Raw genomic sequence first — 20,543 nt, 5'->3', positions numbered from 1 at the left:
CGGGCCAAGATTCAAAATACCTCGACGGACGTTATATTCTCGTCGTATATTCCTATGGTGTCCTGTGTTTCAGCTACGGCCGCACCAACAGCTCCTGCAGTTTCTCTCACGGTACCCATGGAAAACTTTGGGGCCTCGCGTCGCTCAATTTGCATCCACCCATCGAGAATGGTAATTAAGGGCGAAGCGTAAACCTTGATTAGAATTACAATCGTAAACGGCGTCGGTTCGATCCTGTGAGCGATCTGCTATTGCCAGAGGGTGTACGCCAACTTGAAAACTGTAAATTGATCGCGACGCTGGGTACGATCCTTTGGTCTTTGAGCAGCCTACGTACGTAGCTCTACACGGCTACACGCGGCTATACGAGGATTTTTTTCTTGAAAAACTTACGTCAATTACATGTGTGTTTACAATGATCGACAAAACATTCCTGGACACTTTTTACGTATACGTATATACTTCTCAAAGATCACCAAAGTATTGGAACAGCCAGTTATTCGCTAGATTAACGAGCCACTATGTTTAGCGAGACTATTGTTGAGATATGTATAATTTTCCGTGCTGGACATGCGTATTGCAGTTACTTGTATGTGAGTATTAGTGTGTGGATACATGTGTGTAAGCGTCCAGGCCTTAGTTAGGACAAAAGACGATCGGCAGTGGTTTAGAAGCATCTGGAAGAGTCGGTTAGCAGTCAAGTGTAGAGAAAATGCGGAGACGCGTGCAAGTGTGAATCGAAGAATATGTGAGAAATCCTTCTTGTAATAAATATATTATTATTTTAATATTACACCCCAGTGTATATTCAATGTTCCTTCGACATTATTTCTGCACCAAAGATCCACAATTCTTAACAACTATCGTTAGTGATAATTCTACGATTAAAATTAATACTTACCCTGTGTAACAGTGTTTCGCTAAGTGTATGTTTGCAACAAGCGTCCTGTAATTTCTGTATAACTTCATTTTCGAATTGATTTCCAACTCTGCTATTACGATCAGCTACTTTGGTATAGAACTGGTAGTTTCGTAGTCGAAAGTTGCGTGACCTATTCTTTCGAATAACGTGATTACGGTGAAAAGATGACGGCGCAGAGAATAATGTTGATTTAGTTTTCAATTTGAAACTGCAAAGAGGTAATACGTCTTTTTTAAATAAAAGAAAGATATTACTGAACGAACGCGTTGTATTTCCAGTACGAGAGACAAACATTTAAGGTCAATGAAACGGAGTTTAATGTACTTGTGCAAAGATAGAGCGAGAAGGTGTCCTTTATTATTACAGTAACGCGTTGCTTCGAAATTTGAATACACAATTTTAATACAATTAACACGCAAAGAGAATAATCGATATATTCGAAAAGATTCGTTCCCTGCATAAATTGAAAAATCTGATACCCGATACGTGCAAAGTATTTTTTGAGATGTTTTTAAAAGTAAAGTCCATCTTTCCAGAATTATTTTATTACAACAGCTCATCCATAAATGTTTGAAACGTATCTGTTCTTTTCTAAAAGAAAAATGTCAATGATTCCCTGTAACGCTTAAACTCGAATGACATTAATTCATGCGTTATGCAAATCTGAACTTGTCAGTTTTAAAAAGAGAATCGTGTATTTATAGTATGATCGTTACATTCAGCCGGATTCTCGAGATTTCTCGTGATCGCGACGCATTCCGGCGCGAATTTTCGTAGGCAACTCGGCTGGAAGCGACGCAATCAGAAAAAAGGTGGAAAATATCGGCCGCTAATTGTCGATTCGGCCGGGCATTTCTGAAGAATTATCCTACGCTCTCGGGTTTTCTTCCATGCTCAATCCGAGTCCATTAAACGCAAAGTCAGTCGAGCAAATTCAATAAGCGAATCGTTTTCGCGCGCGGAAATTAATCGTTTCACCCATTAAACACCGCCATTGAGAGTAATTCAGCGGCGTTTCTTTTCTTCGCGTGCCATTGCTCCGCTGCTAGAGAGGGGTTGAGGAGACTTCAATTTTCCCAGTTTTCAAAATACGCCAGACCGATTCACTAAATGCCCCAGCCAACGTTTGTTTTTTCTATTGGCATTTCGAAGAGATTTTCTATGCAGATACAAATGGAACAATACCTGCTTGATCCTGCTTATTATACGATACGACACACAATACGACACGATAATAAAATAATAACTATATGTGCGTGAAGACAAAAGACGAACAGTCACGCTAGAAACACCTCAATATATCGCATACTTTCAATTAAATATGCAAAACCGTTCTAAATTTGCAATGATTTGGCGTGGCACGTCTCCATATATTCTACAAGCATCTACCTAATTCGCCTAAAATAAATTCAACTTAATACTCAATCGTATCTTATTATACGTCAAAAGTGATCCTATTCCAGCTGAAACATCCTGTACAACGTACACGTTTCGTCGTCGCTCCGTAGGACTCGAACCGAAGCAGCGGGAATATCGTTGATGAATTAAGCCCCGACGAAACACGCCCGTTATTTTCATAGTCCGAGCTGAGACTTCATTGTTCGCAGGCTCAGATTTTCTGCCGGATTACCGGCGGCTCGAACCAGCCCGGGTTTGCCGACAGATTGTTAATTGATCGGAAACACGCACGGTTGCGCGCCACCCGCTGCTCCGCTGCTTCCCGATAAATATTCTCTCTTCGAACGTATATACCTCGTACGTGTATATACGTTCATGCATTTATGTGTACGTATTGGTGGAAAACAATTAGGGACGATTCGCGTATCTGAACGATTCGACAGGACGAATTAAAACGAACGCGGGTAAAGGATGTGTAAGAGAAGTTCCGGCATTGATACGAGGCGAGGGTTGCTTTGACAATAGGATGGCTTCGCGTTCCTTTGGAAAAAAGTGACACGAGGTATCTGGCGGCGTAGATAAAGAAAAACACGAGGCAAACCGATCTGCTTAAAGGCTCGTGTTCTTTTGGCAGCTGAATCATTCGCTTTTCACTGGATCCTGTCGAGTTTTTGCCGAGGATGGAATCTTCGCGCTGGTGATAAACTCAGATGTATTATGCCAGGCAGAAGTATGCAACTTGTCGATGCTATCGTTAATTTTGATGATAGGTTGATTCGAGCCATTGTATAATAGCTGTCTGTAGAAGTCTGTGACGTTTGATCGAATAAGTTGCCTAACTGTTGTATTGTGTTTGAAGTAATTTTTTTTTAGCGATTATCATCCAAGCGATGTCAGAAATAAAGGCATTGTCTTTGCGTATATTCTTTCTTTGTTCATAGATTCGTCGATTTTATTTTTACGGAGAATCATGAATATTTTTTATTAATGTTTTATTTCAGTGGATTTAAAATGTTACGAATTATTGCAACACGCTTACACGCATATTGCACAGAGATCTGTTATTTTCTTCGAATTCTCAAGTCATCCTGTTTTCGATCCAGCACACGTCCTTCGTATAATCGAGTTATTTTACGTTTGCTCGATAATCGTATCTTTCAGTCATCGATTTATTTGCAATCATTTTTTAAACGATTAACCTTTAAACGTGCAAACAAATCGGTAATTAACACCAAGTATATGATTATTCTCGTACGCTTTCATCGTCTTACATATCTATTTCTACCTTAGCGATAATATAGTTAGTTAGCTGGTATAACAACCGTGACAAGCAGTATGACATCTGTCAAAAACAAATGGTTACTTAAAAATGTATCTTTATGAAAATTTTAATTCGATTAGAGAAATATTTGTCAACAACGAGACTTAATTAAAACACAAAATATCCCAGTGGAAAGAAAAATTTACGCAGAGAAGTAAATTTCGCGAAGTACTTATTTTCCTCGAATGAAAAATAACGTATTAATTACGAACTTTCCATGCGAATCGAATGTTTCTTTCGAACACGAACGTGTATCATGTCATACAAACATGAGAAACGACGAAAAAATTGAACGACTTTCTGTCTTACGGCTCCTGCTACAACCATGATTCCGTGATAAAGCATTTTTCAGCTGCATAATTACGAAACATTTTTTTTGCTACCTGTCTCCATAAAACAAACTGTCAAACATCAGCAAAAAACATTTTCAGACACCCATGTTTCGCGGGAATAAATGAATTTATGTTCACCACCGACGTATTTTCCAAACTAGCATGTTACAAATCTAATATCCGCCAATATCAGACGTTGTTACCGTGTAATGTGACAATAAATTATATTACCAATCTTTCAGAGTCATCGCGGTCTTCGAATATAAATTAACGCGACAAGCGAAAATTTCAAAGAGAAAGCGAACATTTTGCGTAACACGTTAACTCGTTGACGTGATTTTGTTCCTTTCGTTAATTTTATCGTCTACTTATTAAACGTTTGACGTAATGTTACAGAAAGGAAATATATCTTCGATCATCGGTGTATTCATTTTCTTTTTCTATCTAGAACCATTTGCATTTCAATTTACATAAGTATAGAACAGTCGTCTAATTTATAAGAATAATTTATTCAAGCTGAGTAATTTGCCTTGTCACGTAATGCAGATTTAACGTAAATTCTATTATCAACAAGTTTTTAATCATCTGTGATCTATACTTGATAGTAGATTATTTACCTGTAGGCTATCAGTGGTGTGATAAACAGTGAAATATATCTGACACTTACATCGACAGCTCGATGACTATAGTTTCCTACGAGGATATAACTTCTGTTCATCAAAAGGAAAGTAGTTTGTTCAGTGTTAATACTCTCAGCTGCAATTATCATAATTCAATAACGTATGTATATTATCTTATTTGTGGAAGTAAGTTTGTTGTCCATTTTACCGATACTTTTATACCTGATAGTTCCTCGTTGATCAAGATAACTCTAACAAAGAGTTATCCAAATTATTTTCTCGTTTCTGAAATCTCCTCTTACTGGCCTTAAGATGTACGATATTTTCTCATTCTTCGGTTATTATACTAAAACAAGTTTGATCGTACCGAGCAAAGTCCAAGACTGTATTTTATGACGTTGAAGCTTAAGTGACTCGAATAATCCTATCTTACCGTGTGTTGTACCAAAAATAATTATAGAAAGCGTTTAAATATTTTTTCTTGATACCTTCGATTCTAAGTGGATTTATTTTATTCGAATAAAGCTTTTATGTTTTATTAGAACCAGATTTTCGTTGAAACAGAAAATGGAAGCGTCCTGACCAATAAAATATTCGACCAAAATTATGCATCATCTACAAATTTTCTGCGTGTTTTTCCTCAAGCGGAACAATCGTATCGAATCCAAGATTTCATTCTATGTTTCTTCGTTCCGACGAGATGATCTGCGATTCGACGTAACCGCGAACGCGATGTCTGCAATCAAATTGTATATTCAAGCCAATCGATGACTGAGAACAAGGTAAATCCGTCTTTTCGCGTAATAATAGAGATGAATACTCTCGAGTGGATAATCAGAGCCGATCGATTCGTCGACTATCGTGTATCGTTCCGCGGACGTATCTTTCTCGTTTAAACTATTTATCATGGCATTTGATTCCTCCTCGCCTCGATTATCATCGTTTTTCCGATTTGCTTAAGGAAAGAAAATTACGGAGATTTTAATGGATAACGAAATTCCCCGGGGTTGGGTATAAGAATTTGAAGTTCGGGGAGTTTAAAACATTGTAGATCGAACGAATAGCAGGAGTAAATGGTTTCTTTATAGCGCTGGATTGTATCGGACTAGAAATTTGAGATACGAATAAAATCACGCGTTCCAAATGTAATTTCTTGCATTTATTTTGAAAGTAAATTATACTTTCGTAGAATATAGAAATATATATCCTTAAAATAAAGCAACTACTTGCAATTCGTTTAAAACAATTATTCCATTTTAATCTCAACGCTTCCAAATAATTTATAACGTTGACTTTGGTAACGTAACGTAATGAAAAATTTGAAGGTGTCAAAATACACACAACGCATACATGTAATAGGCAAAAATGTACAAAATATTTAAGAAGTAACATATTTATTATAATATTCAATAAGCGAAACAAAATTTCCGTTCCTTAAATTCGCGAGAGTATAAAAACGTGTAAAAACCCGTTATCTACATCACTATAAAAAAAAAAAAAAAAGGAAAAAACGGAAAAAGAAAAAAGAACCAAACTCCTGAACAAACATCCTAAAGAGTCTGCAGAAAATAATTCGCGTCATTTCGACCGAGGCACCCTGTACTTACTACACACTGTATAATAGTATTGCCGTGTTGGTGCAACGACTGTTATACACACTCTGACGATGTATATGCAGGCGCAGCCACGTAAGGCCTTCTTGTTCCGTGACGAGCGACGTCGACGATGTCGCATTTCCGACAACCACGAGCAACATGCGTGCCTACGCAAGATTAGCGGAATGAGCGTTCACACACGTGCACACTGTTCACAATGGCGTACGTATATAAGTGTATACGTATAGGTACGTGCATCGAACGAAGTCTGGTTCACGTGTTGTGTGTTCGAAGCGACGACTTCTCGAAGAATCACGGAGCCTCGCGTCCGAAGTAATTATTATCTGCCGGCACGCAGCGCGGAACGGGAAAAAAATAATTGTAGGTACGATCGAAACGAGCGGACCTGACGCGCAACTCGCTCGTTTATGCTCGCTTCTTCGCGGCCTCGATATATCAGGATTAGAGGCGCCTCGAAACCGTGAATCGCTTTAGGGATATACTCGAGATAGGGTCAGGTTTAATTTGTCGTTTGATAGCGGCTGTATTGCGATTACGAAATACCTTTGGCGTTAAACTTTCCACATCTTAACGACTGAGATCGAAGAATTCGTGATTTTTAGAGTTTGAAATGATTTTCCGATTGCCATTATTTTTTTAGATGTCGATGAGTGTCGATTGGAAAAAATTCCTTGGCTCTTTTAGCCAATTTAATTTGGGAATACGTTGGTCGAGGTGATTTCTGAATTAATAATTTGATTCTTATTCAATTTCAAAGGTCTATCGAATACATTTATATGTATATCGAAGGCGAATCATAACTTAATTTCTAACATTAAATGCGTGATTTATTTAATTCGTCGTTTGATAGGCAATTTACGATAGGGAAAATTCAGGCCGTATCTTGCTGAATTTTACGTTGTTTCTTTGGTTATAACTTAATTTTGAGAGTTATATTCGCGTATAAGTTATTACCACTGAGTAAAATGGGCTTTGGTTACAAAATCGTTCTTCCGGTAAAAATTCTTCTATCGTAAGTCAAGCATCATTCGTTTGAACTTCAATTTATAATATAAGTTTTTCAAGTTCACTAAAGAATCCATCGAATACGTTTAATTATGTAATGCTCGAGTTATAATTAATACGTAATGGTACAATGAGCTTGAATCTGTCTTCGATTTCAAAAAGGACAATTAAAATGAATAATTAATGACGTTACTAAAGTGTTCGATTTAATAGGTACATCTCGTAAATAGTTTGTACAGAAATACAGTGAATGTAAAATTTGGTAACAATGTTATTTGCTAACAATAGTACATATGTTACAGTAGCGTGGTTCTGTCGGAGATGACAAGATATTAATTTTCCGCGGAGCAGGTCACGCAAATGGGTTTGTTGTATCTCGTGTTTGAAAAAATTTGATTGCGTAACAAAGTTTACCTTGTTGTTCTTTTATTTTTCTTTCGTTACATACGTAGTAGTGCAGATAATTTTATTGTTAGTTTTCCAGTAGAATTTCAAGAATAGTGGTACAATGTCATCTTCTTAGTTAAATACGTAATTTATATCGAATCTTTTAATTTTAATATATGTACGTATAATATGAAGAAGAAATTTCCAAGATTTAAATACTCACGAGGTGAACAAACTTTGTTAATGAGATGGATTCTGAGGGAAATATCATATTTCTTTTAGCTATCCTTAACTTTGTGCACAGGCGAACTTTCGTGTTGAGCTATGCACGTCCTTTTTAATATTTACGATGTTAAATATTCGAAATATGAACTACTTCGTGTTTCTTACTGTACACTGAAAATACCTCAGAAGTAGCACAGTCAAAATAAATATTTTAATAATCTGGATGTCATCTATTACATCATTGCCAACGAAGAAGACGTAACACTTGTTAAATAAGAGAAAACTATGAGAAAAATTTTATTACGAAATACTTTATTTATCTTGATAAAATTGCTATTCAAAGAATGAAAAAAAGAAACCTTTAACATTTAACAGATATTCTTCTTTGTGTGTACTTATTTCATTACATTGTATCTCCGTTATAAAAATTACTATTACAAATATTTAAAAATTCTTTGGCATCCTTTTAGAGTTATAAACTGAAAATGGCAAAGACGACGCTTAATACCGTTTTATTGGCATCGTTCTTTTCGACAAAACGTAGATATAAGGGTACTGCGTTATCTTTCTTTCTTTGCCTTTCATCCGATAAGTTTCGCAAGATTAAAACTAACATATCTTTTAAACTAATCATCTTTTCGACGAAAGTACCTTAACACATCCTTTTTTGTAGAAAATTCAGAAATTCATCCGACGATATATAAAAGATACGTAGTTCGATTTGAAAAAGTTGTATTGTCATTGAAATCTCTTTAAACGAGAATGTAAAAAAGGTTGAAATATCTGATCAAGCTTTCCTCGTGAAGTCAAACAACTTTCATCTCAAACATTTTTTCGTATATCTGATGATAATCACGCGTGTACGTTTAAAACCGACATACTGTATAAATATATACATAATATTGGAAGTTTATTAATACACGTTAATCCAACATTTCTATAGCTCATTTGCATCTTGGCGATTTACGATTCGGTCGACCTATACCACGTACTCACGGATATTCATAAGATCGTTCCGAAAATCGCGATTCCTTGGATCCATCGTGCGTCTCCGCGTGACAGGATTGCGCAACAGCCCCCGATGATTGCGCAACCGCGGAAAAATTATGCAATGCTCCAGTGAAAAGTCGCTGCGTTCGCCTCCGAAGACGCTCCTCGCTGTTGTTTATGCGCGCATCGCATAACTCGCGGCAGCGTGCACGTGGTTATTACAGAAAATTACTCGTGGACTCGTTAAAACGCGCGGAGAAACCTTGGCTCGGTCTGTCCGCGAGTAAGTCGTTGAAAACGGTGAACGTTCCTGCGCCACGAGCGCCGGATTCGGGTCAATTAAATGCCGATGGGAACGTGGCTTCTTGCTTTTTGAGGGATAAGCATCGCCACGCGTAATGACCCCTTTGTTAGGGGCAATGATATTTTTGAGCGAGCCAAATTATCGAACAGATCGCAGCTGAACGTGCTACGCAACGATTTTTCTAATTCTTTGATTTTCGAACTCTTTGAGTTTCTTTTACATGGTCTCTGACGCGTTGGCTGCCACTGTCATTAGCGGTCATAAAAGATATAACTTAGAAAAAAAACGAAGCTGGCACCCCGCTGGGGGTAGCCACCCACATGCTATATTTATTTTTATTTTATTTTTTTTTTTCACCAATAAGATATAACACTTTACCAAATGTCCATAAGGACAAATTGTAAAAAAACCAAAATAAAATAAAAAAAAAAAAACTGTCATTAGCGGTCATTGGTGTCCTACGTTTTACTAAATTTTTTTATTTAGAGCTACGCCTGGAACGAGATAAATTTGGATGGATAAACAATGTTCAACAATGTGAATGATCATGCAAAAATGAAATGTATATAAATATTATGTAGTATATTTGAATCTATCGCGGCCCCCGCTACGGCAAAATGTATAAAATTCACGCGACAGTCAACGTGTAACAGCCGATATTTGTATATTTGAAAGAGTTTTTCTCCATTTTTCCCCATATTTCTAATTTAATTGAATATATTAATGAGACGCTTGGGTTACGTATTAGCTCGTTAACAAAAGATGGTCATCCAATCAGAAGAACATTGGACAATGTAAACAATTGTACAAAAATCGCAAAATATAAATTACCTTTCATTTATTCTTTGGAAACGTCACAAGCATATCTGGGTCTACCCGATGCAGGAAATATCGTTGATTATAAATGGCATCGCGGTACAATAGCATAGGAAAGAGCACCGTTTATAAACGAATTATTTGTTTTATTATGCATTGGCAATGCTTTTCAGATAAAAAGATTTTTCAAATAAAAGATGTAAGACTATCAAATGGATTTTTAAATTATTTTTGTACGATTTTACGACGCATATTTAAGTTGGCAATTTAAAAATGTTTCGGTCGAACGAAGGGGTGCGTTACGCGATTGGTAAAGGAACGGTGTGTGCGTGTGGAAATAGAGCGGATGTAGAAAAGTAAGTGTAAGGTATGAACGAAGGGAAAAACGCAATGGAAAATGTAAAAGAGCGGAAAGATGGATGTCGAAAGGAGAAGATTAAATAGAAAGTGACATTATCAACGTTAAATATACAGCAGTTATTTAAATTATTTAAACACTCGGTTCCTCTTGTAGAACGAATAGAATTTTTAATTCTATTATATATTTTGTTTATTAAGGATTGAGATAATCAAAAATATATTAACCAAGTATAAAGTAAATATCAAGCATCAAGTAACATGTAAAAGTAATAAACACAAAATAATTAAAAAGACAATATTTCTTCGAATATTATATCTTTCCTTTGCTTTTAAAAAGTGGTAAACTTTTAATAGATACTTGACAATTTATTATCGTCGCATTTCAGCGAATTCTTCGTTAATTTGCCGTAGGTCTATTTTAAAATTCTTTGAATCTGATATATGAATTTCTATTTAAATAGTATTATTCTTTGCGACATTTTGATATTCTTTTATTCGAACTGGAAAAAGTCTGTTAAGTTCCTTGTTGCTTATGAACTGACAATACGGTAATTTATTTATTTTTCATATATCTTACAACTATCATATATATATTATCCAATATATAAAATAATACAGTCAATAACGTAATACGTATTATGATATATTAATTAACGAATTAATTTACCGTAGAGATAATCGTATTTATAAAACGTGAAACACGAGACGAATAAAAATTTCTTCTGAGAAAATATTTACGGAAAGAAGATAATCAAAATTCATTGCGACACGCGTACTAATCATCATCGTCGAAACTTAATTACGAATTAAGAGAACATCCAGAACCTCCTATTTTTTCCTTGTATAAACTCTCGACGTAGTTTTAAACGTACGCTTCATGCTCTTCAGAGTTGAAGCATTTCTTTACAGAAATCGCGATATGTACTATATTTGATCGATTAAGAGAAGATATGGTAAACGTGCGAATCGTAGGGAAACCCACAAAGTTACGTACGATTCATCAAAAGGCATTGATTTCCGTTTGTTTTCACGTGCGAGTTTGTTGAATTAAGACGTAAATTGCTTCATCGAACAATGCTTCCCATGGTTCTGTGATTCTCTTCGTTTTATCCTGTGTGCTCGCTTTTCTTCCCGCGTTACCGAATCTCGAATGCAAATATGTCAAATAAACGTGAATACTTGGAGTACATACATACATTAGGCTGTGTGAATATACAAACGCTAACTGTGCAAACGTACTATTAGCGTACGTATTAAACATATGTACGCACTAGTGCTAGTATACGTATGTACATTGTACATTCCACGAATTGATTCAACGTAGCGTTTGTGACTCTGCAGCTCAGTGTCGTTTAGCGTAATTTTACGAGTTAAACACTTTAATGCGTTCACTGTTGATAGAATATAACGTTGTCTACGCTACGTATCATTAAGTAACTTTTACGTAATTATAACAATTTCCTTCTCTAACGAATAAACAAAATTCTAATTATAGAGCATTCGTTCCTGAACTTTATTTAATTTCATTCTTCCCTTAATTATATTTGTAGATAGATAGAATACATCTATTATAAATATCAAAGGCATTTACGAAATTATAAATAAGAGAAACGAATTATGACATGAATTAGACATCGTACACCCTGACATCTTCCACGTGTGATATTTACAGTATCAATTTCTATAACACTTACTGTCTGTACAATTTCCTATTTTTACCGCAACATTTGGAATGCCTCGAGTTAAAATTTTAATAACCATTTCAATCACAAATAAAGATAGAAATGTTTCATATAAAAGAGTAATCGACGCATAAAACGTAGATAAACGAATAAAAAAGTTTTTAACGCAACTTCGTTACCGCAGAAAAACACAGAGCATTCCATCATCGTTTCATATAAAACTAACATACACACACGTGGGAGGTAGACGATTTAAAAACAGTTCAAATACAAAACCAGCAAACGGTCTATTCGCCCAGACGCCCAGTCCGATCAAAAATCCAGCCGGAGAGCCGCTTCATTCATTTAGAAACGGGTTACGTTCCGTCGGGAGTCGGGGACTCAATTTACACGGCGAAGAATCGAAGTTCCCATTACGAGGGGAAATAGAAGCAAATCATTTGACCAAACACAGTTTCCATTCAGCGTTTCATCAATTAAATAAATTCGACAAGAACCAGGCCCAGGACAGAGTATTAACCCCTGTGTTCACGATTCAATTTTCTACCCCCTTTCTATCCCTCTACGTCTCTGAGATCGGCAAACAGAGCGGAGAAATCTCTAAAAGAAAAAAAAAAAAAAAAAGAAACTGGAAGATTGTAAGATTATGAAATACATTATTGCGTAGATGTGTGTGTATAGGTACATGATTATTTTTGACATTATTGGTCCTCGTAGAACGTTCGGTAATAAATTTTAATCTCTTTCTCCTCATAATGTTATATTTTTATCGCAATATCTTGACTGCACCATCCTATTTTTATCGCATGTATCGTGTATGCGTATTATTCTCGAAAGTTGCAAATTAGGAATTTGCAAATAAAAGTATCTTCGACAGTTTTTCCATCCATGATTGTCTATAGAATATTTCATATTCTATTTTATTATATTAGAAGAATAAGTTATTTAATAAATAATCTAATTCATAATTTCTTAACTTTAAAAGATCTCTCTTTCTCTCTCTCTCTCTTCTTCTACTCGTTATTAATTCTCCATTATATTATATTCCCATTATAATGAAACTTTTAAATACCTCCTAATATAAACGTAGAAACGTACGAACGCATGCAGATACCAGCAAGCACTAACGTATGTACATACCAACGATCGAATCTTCCGTCTCTTCCGTTTCCACGTATCAATCCAGATAGGTGGAAACACTACGGTACACGGTCATTTCCGGTGACGATAAGATCGGCCGATTCGTCGAGGATCGTTGCAATTAGTAATCACGCGTGCATTCCGTAACGCGGTTGCGCAACGCGATGTTATACACGCGTGTATCCTGCGTCCTTTTTTTCCGCTGGAATCCATCGAGTCGAACAAGGACACGAGTATTTCTCCTACCGATATACATATATAGCATAACATTATTATTTCTCCGGTTTCTCCGTTGGTTCTCCGGCTGCTGTCCTCCTCCCCTCGCCTCATCCACGCTCTACAACTCGTATCACCGCCTATCTATCTTCTCCTTCTTTTTTCATCCCCCGTTTTTTCCATGATCGTGTCACGTACCAACTTTCCTTTTGCCATGTGGTACGCCAGATGTGACGGTCCTTGTAAAATTCCACGTAGTCCGGACGCCAAGACCTATCCATTGTTCTAGTAACTCGCAGCAGGCCTAAGAAGACGACATAAACCGAATCTGTTCAGTTTCAGTTTTCTTCACTTAAACATTTTCGGTTTACAGATGGTCCTTATGTTTGTTGCACTCGACTCTTACCTAATACGGAGAAAGCGGGTGCCTGGCAAGATAAAACTTTTCCCATAGACAAGGATGCCCACGAGCCATATCTAGCTCTCCTTGTCTTTACTACCTAATTCATTTACCAATGGGCATCGCGGATCGTTACCCTCACTTTTCCACCAAAAAGTGTGGACAACGAATCCGCGTTCTGAGTTCCAAAGGGAACACCCACACCGAGCTTTCTTCTTTGATGGTACGAGACCGTTCAAACAGTTCTATTTCTAATTTCAATCCGGTTCTATTTCTAATTCCAATTCAGTCACCTTTGTAATAAAACTCTGAGTCTAAAAGAATAAAGATTATACTAAAAATCAACAGTCGTGTAATTACTTAAAAATTACGTGACATTTTGGCGATCCACTGCCAGGATCCATTCGCTTCAGTGAAAACGAAATTACGATTTCGGCGTACGCGCATCATTGAAGATTGAAGGATCAGCGGACCACTGCGAATCTTTGCTACTACGAAGCCCTGCAGCAACTTTCAACGTTCCACTACGGTGAAACTAGACGAGAGGACTACGGTCAGCGCAGAGCAAGCCTACGAATAAGATTCGGAATCTAGAACCAACCAGAGAGGAAACATCCCAGAGACTCCTCAACGGCCATAGCTACTACGGTAAGCTGGAAATCTGGATTCATTTGTACATTACCGTACGAGAAAATCAAGTTTCTCAAGCGTTTCGAGCGTTTCGAGCTCAAATAAATAGTTCAGACTCAGTAAATTTAATTAGAATCATGTCTACATCGCGAAAAGACGAAACCGAGACCGTTTCCGCAACCGAAGTTACGGACAATTCGATTCGTGCCACACTCGACGCGATATTGAAACAAAACGCACTTATTATACAACGTCTGGAAGAAGCGAACAATGAAAAGAAGAAGCGTACGGCAGAGATTAAAGTGCTAAACGACAAAATCTCGAAAATTATGACAGGACACAACGTTAGTACGAAACCAAGCTCTCTGATTACCGTGGACGAAGTTACTACCGCGAGAGACAGAACTCCACCACCGTCCGCTCCAATTCAGTCAGAAGCAGATAACTACCTCTCCTACGAAGATCGTTCACCGCAATTCGCCTCTCCGAGGTTACGGGCCAAAGACGCGGTAGCATGTTTACCACAGCTAAACGGCGAAGACGATATCGGAGTGGAAGAGTTCATACGTGAAGTGCGCGAAGTGCGAGCATTGTGTTATGAACCGACAGTATCGCTCAAGATGATCAAGTCCGGTAAAATTACTGGTAAAGCCGCAATGGCCATTTGCAATGTACCAATCCGCGAATACGGACACCGGTACGATGCCCTAAGACGAAACGTAGCGACCCAAGCCTCCATTAGGGAACAACAAGATCAGCTACGCGAAACGATACAGGGACACGACGAAAGTGTTCAGAGCTACATTATCAGGTTCCGCAGAGTGCTTAATAAACTACAGTGTAGTGTAACGAACGAGTACTATGACGAAATCAGTAGGCGTACAATGAACGACAGAATCTTAAGAGACTCCGTAACAGACTTCATCCGAGGGCTAAAACCCGAAATAGGACGGATATTACTCGGTTATCCACCGTACAACATCGCCGAAGCCGAAAAGAGAGCCTCCGAGATCGAGCGATACTTCAGGGAAGATCGAAATCGACAACCAAGACCAAGGAACTTCCAGCAAGCCGAACGAATGCCACTCGCCCAAAGGACTCAAATGAAATGTTTAAAGAATAACCGAATCGGACATTTCTCCAATCAATGTAAAAATTATCAAACACCCAGTCAATTTCCGAGACCACCACAATCTCGAGACACAAGGAAGACTACCCACAGTACTTTTACGATCCGACGGACAACGATATGCTTTATCAATGGTGGTGAGTGCCCAGCCAAAACAACCAATTTTATCGAAAAGTCAAACACGAATTATTTAAAATGTAATACTAGAAAAAAAAGATATTTTTGTTACTATGAACATATAAAATCCGTTGAATAACGATTATTATATTTTCAATATTGCGTATATTTCTCGGAAAATTTCTAGAACTATTGATACATTAAGTACATTACATTGATGCGGTATAAAAAGAGTATACATAAAGTTCCATACTCTAGAAGCATTTAACAAACAAATAATTTTACATTATGGATATTGATGGATATTTGTTCTTTTAGTATTTACAGATAAGTTAACATTACAAGGACATTGTTTTTGAATTTTATTTTCACTCAAATCTTTAAGCGTTGTATATTCTAGAATATTATTAGTTGATGCAATCATACAACAGAAATTTGTGTTTTATATCAAAATATTTAATATTATTTAGCATAAAATCAACTAAAGTTGTCAGGTATTGTTAATAAATTTGAATTTTTATATTATCCATCATTCTAAGACAAACTGTATAGTTTAAATCATTGTTAATTAGTTATTTTGGGAACAATTATAAGTTGGTAACATATTATTTGTACAATTTCAATGTCAACATAGAAATAACAAAATTTTAGTTGATAGATTATCATAAGATAATGATCATATATTCTCAAAGAAGATACATTCTATTAATGAGTTAAGTACTATACTGCCACATGTAATTTTATTCGCAAGTAAATGTATAAATAATATGTTTAAACCAAAAATGATTAATAATAATAATATTTAATATAAAGGAATTAGAGTAGAAATTTGAGACAAGGATCTTATAATGCCTAGAGATTATAACTATAATATGTACCAAGTATTAAGCTCAGTAAGTGATGTTTCTTCTACTATTGAAACAATATCTGTAGACTGGAACATGAATTGTGGATAACTGATTTCACATTATTATTACAGTAAAAATTACAATGCCCTTATTATTGAATAACACAAAGTTTCAATACAAGTTTGTTTTACTTAAGTAGAATTTAAAATGGACAAATATATGTTAATAAAAGGTGTATTCATGGCTTTGTACAATATTCACATTCATATTAATGCATTACAGAGATAGATTAAAGTTGAAATGAAATATTTGATGAAACATGTGTATGTATTTAAAGTTGCACTCCGAATCGATATTTTTTTTTTATATATACAAGAGTCGGAAAGGCGTACTATATAATGTAGGCTTCAGTATAGTATTTGTAGGATGCTTAAAAAAAAAAAAAAAAAAAAAAAAAAAAAAAAAAAAAAAAAAATACAATTCGATGATCCAATATGTAAACTTCTTGATGCCTGATGACATAATCACGTTATAAATTGATTGAAATTATCAAAATAATAAATAATAAAAATCATAAAGCCGCAATCAGTCTTCAAAGAAGGAGACTCCGTATTAGTACACAACGATCATAAAAGACACAAACTTGATGTGGAATGGTTGGGACCGTACACGATTGATAAAGTATGTACTCCATACTATTTAATTCAAGAAAAAAAAAAAATACATGGGAATCGTTTAAAACCCTACTTTCCAGGTCGACACTTCTCTTTGCCAGAATAACCATTTATGTATCAATCTAACCTTTTCTTTTCGCCGAAATGAAATCTTAGTTAACAGTTCCACCAACACCCAACACCTGTACCTCAACCAATACATGCCACCCCCAAAGAGAAGAGGAATCAGCTGCAATTTCAAATCACGTCGAGTGCGATTTCACAAAGGGCCTCCTGAAGAAAACTTGAGGGACCAAGTTCAATCTAAGGAGGGGGGAATGTCACGTACCAACTTTCCTTTTGCCATGTGGTACGCCAGATGTGACGGTCCTTGTAAAATTCCACGTAGTCCGGACGCCAAGACCTATCCATTGTTCTAGTAACTCGCAGCAGGCCTAAGAAGACGACATAAACCGAATCTGTTCAGTTTCAGTTTTCTTCACTTAAACATTTTCGGTTTACAGATGGTCCTTATGTTTGTTGCACTCGACTCTTACCTAATACGGAGAAAGCGGGTGCCTGGCAAGATAAAACTTTTCCCATAGACAAGGATGCCCACGAGCCATATCTAGCTCTCCTTGTCTTTACTACCTAATTCATTTACCAATGGGCATCGCGGATCGTTACCCTCACTTTTCCACCAAAAAGTGTGGACAACGAATCCGCGTTCTGAGTTCCAAAGGGAACACCCACACCGAGCTTTCTTCTTTGATGGTACGAGACCGTTCAAACAGTTCTATTTCTAATTTCAATCCGGTTCTATTTCTAATTCCAATTCAGTCACCTTTGTAATAAAACTCTGAGTCTAAAAGAATAAAGATTATACTAAAAATCAACAGTCGTGTAATTACTTAAAAATTACGTGACAATCGCGACGCCACCGGCACCGACGGATCGTCGAATAAATTTTTTATCGCTGCCGCCGACGAACCACCTAGCACCGACTCCTTTTTTTTTCTTTCCTTGTTTTTATCGATTCTTCTAGTTTCCTGTTCCGAGGCTGCCACCCTCTACCACCCCCTCTATCGCCCATACTTCTCACCCTCTTTCAACCGTGGCCCGCGATTCTCTTCCCGCTGGATCCCTAGGGTCATTTTCGTGCGCGTTAAACGTTCTCGCGGGATTCCGCGCGTATTATCGACGATATCGTGATTCGGACAGATTTTTTTTCCTCCCTTTCTTCTGGTCTTTTAGGTTTCTATTTCTTTTTTCTCTCGAGGATTCTTCCTCTCTTTTGGATTTTGATTATTTCCTTTTTTTTTTTTTTTATTACCCGGCTTATGTTTGGGGGAATGAAATTAGGCACGGCGGATATTAGCGTAGAAGAATGATGTTGTTTCGTCGAGCCGACGGTTCCCTGGACGATCGATGGCTCGTGCGTGTCCGTCTTCGCGTCGCGTGAAGGATTTTCGCGTTGTTACGGCTCAGCCGTTTTCTTGGTTAATGGACTTTCGTCGGGGCACCAGGTCGATCGTGAACATCGCCGAGGTCGGAGGTGAATTTTGGGAATTGGCTGTATGTGGAAGGTGAACGAAATGTTTGGATAGCGTCGAATTTATTTCGTGCGTGAAACGTGAGAAAGATACACGGATAAATGGAAATATGGTGAATGGTAGAATTAGAAGTATCGTGAAAATCAAGTTGTGTCAATTGTAATAGAAGTATCAAGTTACTATAGTATCGTAAGATAATTTGAAGATTCAGGTGCTTAAAAAGAAAGAAAGTTTGGAACTGAAAAATATTCGAAATTCAAGAATCTAGCAGAAAGGTAATAATCGTGGATCAATTTGATACATCGAAAATTTAAAAATGACTACGTTAACTAGTTGTAACAATTAGGTTTGTTATTAATTTTTGGAAGCATAAGTACGCTCTATCGTACATTTTATGATACCTGAAATTATTGATAATCCTTAGAAAAATATTGATATTAATAGAAGAATTCTGATGGGAAGATTACTATTAAATAATATTTAAACATTCTAGTAGACTACTTATCATTTATCTATCGTTTGTTTGATTATTATGTAAAAATACAATTTGTAGATGCACGTGCGTGTTAATCAGTAAATGAAACTTTTCTTATCGATATATAGCCCATTCTTTTATCGTTATTTGTCCTGCTTACGATACGTATGCACCTCGTACGTTTTTATTTCATGCTGCTTTTAGCATTCGTGTACTGCAAACCGTTGCTTCTTTTCATTCAACAGCGCAAATCTCTTAAAATGTCAAGAATGTGTAAAAAGTATCCTTTTTAAATCCGTTGAAAGGAAAACGCTTTATAAATTGAATAGGTAAACGTGTAACTCAAAGTTTCATAATTCGTCGTTCAACTGTTTTCGAAGTGAGAAAATATTTTTCTTTTAATATAGGAGAATAATATTAGTACATATTATGGTATAATATAAAATATATCGTATTTTTAAACGATTAATTTATGAATACTCTTTCTAACAGAGGAATATCCGAAAATTCAATTTATAAAAATGATCGTTAAATTTTATCGAAACGGACAAATTAAGTCTTTTTTACAATTTGACGTTGAACGAGTCACGTCTGTATTCAGAGTCGATGGAAACTATTGCTAGGCGAATCTTTAAAAAGAGAGAGAAGAAGAAAGAATAAACTGGAAGTGTGGGGAATTATTGTTTGGTGCAGACTTTTCCGACACGCAGTAGTAAATCTACGTTATGCAAACATACTGTAATGATACCAAGTAACGTTCACAAATTGCGTGCTGGTAATACATGCGTATTTGGATTAAACTTCCTCTTATGAAACGTGTTTTTTATTACTGATAGTATCTAAATAACGCGTATAATCTCATTAAATTCCAACGCACTTACGATCGTTTTCCAGGAATTTTCATGCCTAATTTTTCAACACCGGTTATAACATAAATAATCAATATTTCTTGCCTTATACTGACATTAAGATCTTCAAACACCGATAAAAGTATGTTTTTACTATACGAACATTATAAAGGTATAGGTACGTAAAATGGATGACTTCCCAAAAAGACTACTACGATTGTATAATACTAAATTGGTTGTTTAACCAGAGAATTTTTTTTAAGAATTTCTACACCATTATATGCGTGTGTAGTAATGCGTTTTGATGCCTGAAAGCATACAAAGGACTGTTATTAAAGTCTAAATTTATCCACAAATTTCTCAAATTGAACATATCAAATTAAACATATACGTGTACTTACATATTACTTCCTCTTTTTCTACTTATAAATTATATTTCCGCTTGCGAATTTTAAGGAAAAAATCCATTAACGATTCACGCTTTAAACAAAAATCCACAAAAGTCCTAACGAATCTTAAAACTAAGTAATAGGTTTAACAAATTCTCTGCAGAGTA

General features: G+C 36.2%; 2 protein-coding genes across 3 annotated transcripts in view; one reads left to right on the top strand and one right to left on the bottom strand.

Moving 5' to 3' along the window:
- LOC132909915 (uncharacterized) overlaps positions 1-20,543 on the bottom strand; it is a 118,816-nt gene that overhangs the window by 58,898 nt on the left and 39,375 nt on the right. The window lies entirely within an intron of this gene.
- LOC132909873 (prosaposin) overlaps positions 1-20,543 on the top strand; it is a 296,649-nt gene that overhangs the window by 261,168 nt on the left and 14,938 nt on the right. The gene's annotated exons all lie outside the window — the stretch shown is intronic.

The sequence above is a fragment of the Bombus pascuorum genome, chromosome 8, assembly GCF_905332965.1.
Source record: "Bombus pascuorum chromosome 8, iyBomPasc1.1, whole genome shotgun sequence".
NCBI classification, from domain to species: domain Eukaryota; kingdom Metazoa; phylum Arthropoda; class Insecta; order Hymenoptera; family Apidae; genus Bombus; species Bombus pascuorum.
The sequence above is the reverse complement of the archived record's forward strand: the minus strand, read 5'-3'. Positions and strand labels throughout refer to the sequence as shown.